The 7,898-nt window shown below is 39.4% G+C and overlaps 1 protein-coding gene across 2 annotated transcripts in view; it reads right to left on the reverse strand.

The window, feature by feature from the left end:
- KLF5 (Kruppel like factor 5) overlaps window positions 1-7,018 on the reverse strand; it is a 23,947-nt gene extending 16,929 nt beyond the window's left edge. Inside the window, exon 1 of one of the 2 annotated variants that reach the window (XM_029936616.1) lies at window positions 7,004-7,018. The gene's annotated coding sequence lies outside the window, so the exon portion shown is untranslated. Of the gene's footprint in view, window positions 1-4,237; window positions 4,403-7,003 lie in introns of those variants that run through there. The other variant, XM_029936614.1, reaches the window with a different exon arrangement.
- Between the last annotated feature and the right edge of the window lie 880 nt (window positions 7,019-7,898).

Consider the following 7,898-nt stretch of genomic DNA (forward strand, 5'->3'; position numbering starts at 1 on the left):
CTGCGGGGCTGGCGGCTGGGGTACGGGTCCCAGGCGGGCGCTCATGGTCAGCACCCGCGTGGCCATTGGCACTCAGGGGGCGACTCCGGGCGCGGGACGCGGGTCGGGCGCGCTTCCCACCTCGCCCACGCTGACTCGGGCCGGCGAGCTCGGCGCGGGGCCGCGGGCGGAGAAGGGGAGGCTCCGGGCGGACCCCCTCAGCCAACAGCAGGCGCGGTTTTCGAAGGCGCGCACGAAAAGCAAAACTCTTCCGCTCCGCCACGCGTAAACGCCAACGTCCTCCCGGCGGCCACTTTCTCCCGCCCCGCCCCACCACGCTCCCTCACTCGCCGGAGCCCACTCCCGCCACCGCCTGTCTCCGCGAGCGAGCTGCGAGCGCGCGTACCTGCCCCGCGACTACTGACACTTGACGCCCGCCTCTATTTTACCCAACTCCGGGTGGGCGGGGCCCTCCAACCTGACTGGCAGCGTTACGGCGAATCCCGAAGCCCCGAGGCCGGCCGGGCCGGAGTGGCTAGCCTATGAGAAAAGGGAAGTTCGCCCAGGGCCCCGCCCTTGCCGGGCTGACCCGCCCTCTCGGGCCACGAGCTTTCGCGCGCAGGGCGGTCGCGCAGTTTGTACACAACTTCTCTGACAGATTGGGCTGACTGAGCCGGGGGCGGAGGAAAGGAGAGAAGCGGGTGGAATCTAGGAAGAGAGGGAATTAGGGTGGAGACGTGGAGGGAGATCTCCTCGGACTGTTCTCTGCCAGGATTAGGGAGAAAAAGTTTTGCACGTCTTAGGTGTTGTGCAAGGACCTGAAACTCAAAAGCTGAAATCCAGAGGGCAGCTAGGTTGGGGCGCCAAGGTTATTAGAGACTTATTTCAGGAGTGTGTATTTTTAAATATACAAAACGTATTTTTTCTTTAAGCGGAAAACTAGGGGCGGTTTGACAAACATTAAAAAGAGCTCTTGTCTCTGTGTATCTTTAGCAGTGAATATGTCCATTTAGCAAAGCAAATCCGGAATGTCCTAAATAAAAGGTTTCATGGCAAGTATTTTTCTTTAAGCCCTTGCGTAAAAGCTTGTTTTTCCCTACAGTATTTAAACGGTTAGAAGAAGTTTACACACACATTTTACCTCGTATCTGTGTATGGAAGGAAGGGGGATGGGCCATAGGGATTTTGAAGTTTTTAATACTTAGAGTTTTGTAAATATTCTAGCCGAAGCGTGGAATCTAATTTAAGCACTAACGACTGGCTCGTTCAAATGTATTTAAATAGAGATTACATCTTTGACTTGTTTTTGCTAGCACTTTATGTTCAAAAAAATGGAGTTTAATATTTACAAAACAGAAACGTAGCACATTTACCTAACACTATGGCACCTTTTCCTACGAAAAAATAACCAAAGAAGCCACAAACACTAGACGCTCAGCAACTCTGAAAACTGGGAATCCAATTTTGTAGGAAAGTAATCGTCAAACATATTACCATCCATTAACTATATTATAATGGGAAGGTGAAGTTTTGCCAACAATCACCTAAGGAAAACACTTTCCTAATCCTTAATGTTCTTGTATATGATTTTATCTGGCTTATTGAGAAGCTGAAACAACAAACTGCAATAAAAATGCCTGGTATTTTACTACATATGTATATATGTTGACAGCACACTATACCATGAGACAATTTTACATATGCAATTGCATACTCACACTTCACAGGATAGCAGCTTAAAAAAACAACCACCACCAAAAACGAGTTCTTAGAAAATATGTTGACTTCAAAGAGTGGACCTATTAAAGTATGGATCTCATTTCAATGTGTAGATTAAAAAAATAATATACACATGAAATATTCGAGAAATTTATTATTAGAAAACAAAATTATGCTGTAAAATATTTTTTCCTCCTTTTCATTTCCTTCTTGCTAATAAATGATTCATTTTCATGGCTGTGATCACTTCTTCCAGAGAATGGTTGACGACTACTTTCATGTTACCAAAGTAGTATTTAATAATAAGTGTTTTTGCAAGTGTTTTCTAAGGAGATACTCCCATAGTATACACCTTTACCGTGTAAAGCTGTGCTGATTTTCTCCAATATTGAACAAATATGTAATTAAATAACTTAGAAACATTACAGAATTGGTATGAAATTTAATATCACTTTTTTAAAAATTGAAAATTGAAGGTGTTTAGTTATAATGCTGATAACAGGATCAAAACTTAGTGTGATAGAGTCTTAATAGAACTTTTATATTCTTTTTAACTTTGGGTCAATACTATTTGGTAGCTATTTATATTTTAATTTGACTCTAGACCTAGCTAAACATTTTCTTTTGTCTTTTTTATCAGAGCATCAGTGGCCTGTTATCTCAACCCAAGTTTTCACTGCAACAAACATACTGGAAATGTTTCTTTATTTCCCACCACTTTTTAGCATGCTTTCATTTACAAATGCTTCCTCAATAGCAAAACAAAACAAAACCCCGGCTATTTGGTAAGTTTTTAATAAAATATTCGTATAGTCCTGTTAATTTTTTTTCACATTTCCACTTTTCGTAGTGAATAAAGATACAAACTAGCTATGGCTGTGCTCCCAACACACGGATGGCAGAAAAGCGGAGTACAATATTTTCTTGCTCATATATAGTAGCATTTATTCAAATTTCATTTCTGACATCAGGATTCGTAAAATAGGGCTGCCACTTTTAAGTAATGGTTTCTCTAAAATGCCCGGCTCTGCGGTCTCACAGAAAATAACTAGCTTCACCCTGTACAATAGCCCAGAAATTGGAAAGTAATCCTCTTCTGAGACATTTGCCATGCGATTCTGAACCTATAAAGGACATGTTCAACCAAGCTGCCTCGCTGTTAACTCAAATGCTACTGCTGCAAACCTAACTCATCGACCTTAGCAAAAAGGGTTAAACCTTGATGAATATTTTTCAAAGGTTGCAGGTTCTACGTTGGCATGACGCCAGACAGGGTGAATGGACAGATCCTCAATTACTTTGAACTTTCTAGTTCTTTGCATTCCTTCCTGCTTAGTAGTGCTGTACCATTAGGGAAGATAGGAGAAAACAAAAAACAAATGTCAGGTTTCAGAAATCAATTAGTGGCCTGGCAGTGGTATGTTAACTGAACTGTGCCAAAACAGAAAATTCTGAGGGAAAGAAATAAAGTTGAGTAGTCAAGTTAGGTAGGAGGGTAAGCGTAGAAGCAATGTGCATGCTTAAGTCCTTAGTCACTGGGCAACACAGATTTAGTCTTAGAATAAACCATAAGTGTCACTATCTTTACGGGAATAAATACGCCTGAATGTGTGGGGGCTGAACAGGCATTCAGTGATGGGGGGAGGGGGGAGGGAGGAGACTTAAAGGAGGCAGTGGAAAAACATGGATAAATAGCTTCTGAATGATGAGATGAGAGAAATATGAAGCTATCACTCGGGCAACGTTCATAGGAAGACACGGCAAAAGAAGTATCTGTATTCCGTTGTTCGGCCAAAATGTCAGGGAGAGTATGAAATGAAGACAGTTTTAGACATTTTATTCACTTTGGAAAACATTCATGGAATATTCCATTTCCATAAATTCAGAATCAAATTACCAAGTGATATTGGACTACAGGAAAAGCACAAGAATGAGTAAAAAATACTTTTTTATAAGGGAGTACAATCTTCTCTAGGGTAAGATTATTCAATTTAAAATGACTTTCATGATATTGATAGCCTACCTAGTGTTAGAATTTGCATCAACAGACACATAAAAACCAGAATTACTGTCCTCTGAAACATTTCACGTTTTTAATCTTTTAATTTTTTCATTAATGGTAACTGTCTTAAGCCACGCTTCAAATTAAATAAAAAGCCGTTGAGGAAAGGACACAGTAAATAGTAGCTTCAGCTGAGATGAGTCAAAATTCAAACCATTTTGACTCAAAGGTTAACAGATACAAGAAAAGATGCCTTTTTCGTTCTTTTTGTTGAAAAAATATGTAATTTAAATAGGATTAATATGCCTCTTTTTTGTATAAGTTAACATGTTGTGTAAGAAAAAAGTTAATACTTTACTTTTGTACTATCTCCACCAGTTTTCAAGAAATGAAATGTTATATTAAGTTTGGATTTAAATATATTCTTCATGAACTATCTTATAAAATTCTCAATGTGTTCTTAATCCTAAATGTGCTGTTATTTATCTAACCTATTTTTAAAACTCTAGTAACAGACCAAAAAAACCAGAATTTTACCTTGTGGGAAGGACTAGGAGAGCTTTTCCACCTTGTTAGTATAATAAGCAGACAAAAATGACATAAATATAAATGCCGTAAACCAAGTTATAGGCCAGGCATTCTGTAGCTTCAACTGTACAGTTTTTGAATTCTGACTTCAAACATAACAGGAAAGGTTAGAGAAAAACCCTGAACTGAGGCGGTTATAGCAAACAATCTTTTGGAACACTAAGGAGGCCACATCACCAGCATCACAATGAGTGATGTTTTCAGCCAATTGCTATTCATGTGATGACAAAAACAGTAATGGCCCTAGGATGGGGCCATGCACCGTGAATGCTCAGATGAACTGCACAGGGGTCACTGAGAAATACCCTTCTGAAGGCGAATTTGTAAATGAAATGTGTAGTGCTACGCCCAGGCTGGGTCCTCATGCCTTAACTTCTATCCAGTGGTGACGGTTTTGTAAACTCGGCTAACTTTTGAGGAGGACAATTTGACAATGAGTATGAAGATGGCTAAAAATGGAAACAACCTTGAGGCTCCTGGCTAGTTCAGTGGGTAGAGGTGTGTGACCCTTGATCTGGGGTCTTGAGTTTGAGCCCCACATTGGACACAGAGATTACTTAAATAAAGAAATAAGAGAACTTTTTAAATGGAAATAATCTTTAAAATGATAGATAATTCCCCCTCTAGGAAATAATATATTACAGATTATATATGAAACCATTATATATATATTACATGTATAAAAAATTGTAAATATCCCAAGTGACCAACAACAGACTAGCTCAATAATATACCCGTGCAGTGACTGTTGCTCTGCCATCAGAAATCACATTATTAAATAATATTGAGTCACATGGGAAAATACCCATGATATAGCAAATAAAACAAAGAGGTTTTGTAAACACACACTCACAAAGATGAGAAGAAACACAAAATGCATATGTTTTGGTAGTTACCTTTTGAAGGTGAAATGGTAGTTTTTCACTGCTTTTTAATATTTTCTAAATTTTCCACAATATCCAGGTGTTCCATTTACAATCAGACTGTAGGTATTGATCAAATGATCAAATGATTTTCCATCTGAGGAAAATCCATCTTTCCATCTAAGTTCAAGCCCCACTTTGGGAGTAGAGATTGCTTAAAAATTAAAAAAAAATCTTAGAAGAAATGATTTTCGATTTGAAAGCAACAAGTAAAGCCACAGCTTGCTACCACACTGTGCCGTGAAAATATGTAAATTTTATTAACGAAGCTACTAGATTTTCAAGATTCACTGTGAAATAAACAAGCTGAAGAGACATTACAACGTTTGAAGTTGGAAAGGGGTAACCTGAGGAATGTTTGAAATATAAACATAAATATGCTTAATTTCCTAAGTGATGAGCAAGACTTCTACAATGATTTTTACCTCAAGTTATTTTGTGTATCTCATTTTATTTTCTTGCTTTGTTTTCTTCTATTACATGGACTAGTTTATTTACAGTGTTTTGACAAAATGCATAGACTCTTAAAGCTAGATAGTTTATATGCATCTTCAAAATTTTTTTTAATGTTTATTTAGTTTTGAGAGAAAGAGAGACAGAGCATGAGTGTAGGAGGGGCAGAGAGAGAGGGAGTGAAGGAGAAAGAGCGAGAGAGAGATGCAGAATCAGAAGCAGGCTCCAGGCTCTGAGCTGTCAGCAGAGTCCAGCGCAGGGCTTGAACCCAAGAACCTCAAGATCATGACCTGAGCTGAAGTTGGATGCTTAACAGACTGAGCTACCCAGGTGCTCCAGTTTATATGTATGTTTAAAGAGCTGTTTGTGTTGTTGTTGTTTTTTAATTCTAAAATATTCATAGAGAAGATATAGGATGAAATAGTTTCTAGTTTATGAAATAGTTTATACTACCTTTCCCCTTGTTCTCCTTCCTGGCACCCAAAGTTGTTCAAAAGTAATTCCCAAACCTGCTTACTGGGAATTCAAAACTAAGGTTGCGGGGAGTGTGGGGTTGATGGTCTTCTAGGAACTTGATATTTAAAACATTTTCTTTAAGCCACTTAATAGATATCTGATTTCTGAATTAAGGTCCCCTTCATCTCCCCACCTCCTGATCATGATCTAAATCCACATGTAAAACACACACACACACCAGTCTCTATTCCAAATCATCCTGCACTTGGTGCCTGCAAATACTTATAGAAAGCACTCCATGTGCTGAGCACTAGTACAGGCCTTGGAACTATAAAGATGAATAAGACACAGCCCCTACCCTCAGAATCACCTGAAAGGTAATGTTTCATTGCTTCCCAAAGTCGGTGGAATGGAGTCAGAACTCTTCCGAGTAGGACGTTGTGCTGGACTCTGGCTTATCTTTCCAACCTGGAATCCCACTCTGCTTCCCTGTCTCTTTTCCCAGGAAACTCAGGCTCTACCATTGGGATTACTTGTCATTTCCCAAGTATCCCTCTTGTTCCCTCCAACTGTAATGTCTTTCTTTGACCAAAAAACCATATATCACGAGCCCAATTAAACTCCCACCTCTCTCCAAACATCACTGCATATGCTCCAGTAAGAATTACCCTCAAGTCACCTGGGTGGCTCAGCTGGTTAAGCTTCCGACCTCAGATTTCAGCTCAGGTCATATCTCAGGGTTCAAAAGTTCGAGCCCTGCATTGGGCTCTCATCTATCAGAGCAGAGCACATTTTGAATCCTCTATCTCCTTCTCTCTCTCTGCCCCTCCTCCTCCTCATTCTCTCTCTCTCAATAAATAAAAACAACAATAAAAAGAATTACCTTCTTTTGGGGCACCTGGCTGGCTCAGTAAGTAGAACATGCAATTCTTGATCTCGGAGTTATGAGTTCTACGTTGAGTGTAAAGATTACTTAAAAATAAAAGTAATAAAAAAGAGTTACCCTATTTTGGTTTCTTCCCCTTCCCATTAGCTTCTTAGTAAAGCATTTCTTACCATCTCCTTTGCATCCACCTCTACCAACAAGTCGTATGCTTCAGCAGGACCCCAATGGTCTTGTCTTTGCATTCCTTATGATGTCTCATAACACAATATCCCATACAAAATAGGCAACTAATGATTGGTGAACTCAATTTTATTCATTATAGATATAAAAGGTAAAATTAAGAATAAAATTTTGAAAGAATGCCTTCTACATTGTAGAAGAAGAAAAACATCACCATTTACAACTAGTATCATAGTAATGATTCATGCAAGAATTAACAAGGGCTAAAACAATTGGATAAAATTCTGATGAGCATAAGATATTTACATACTTGTAAAGTTTTCTGCATAGATGAGGTATTAGTTACCATGGGAAAAACGGTAACTGACCAATGGCAAAACTTGGCAGACATGACCTTAAGCAAATTAGCAAAATTAGCATCATCAGGAGCATTTGGCTGGCTCAGTCCATAGAACATGTGACCCTAGATATCACGGGTCATGAGTTCAAACCCCACTTTGGGGGTGGAGTTTACCTAAAAAAATTATATCATCATTAATGGAACAAACTGACTTCATGTCCCTCCTGGTGTGATGAACTGAGAAGTATGCAACATTACTTATCTTGTATTCTTACCCAAAATTCATACTCTGACTCCAACCATGAGGAAAGATCAGACAAACTCAAATTCAGGAACTTTCTACAAGCCCACCCATCTATCTGTACACTGCAG

The sequence above is a fragment of the Suricata suricatta genome, chromosome 4 (genome assembly GCF_006229205.1).
Source record: "Suricata suricatta isolate VVHF042 chromosome 4, meerkat_22Aug2017_6uvM2_HiC, whole genome shotgun sequence".
NCBI classification, from domain to species: Eukaryota; Metazoa; Chordata; class Mammalia; order Carnivora; family Herpestidae; genus Suricata; species Suricata suricatta.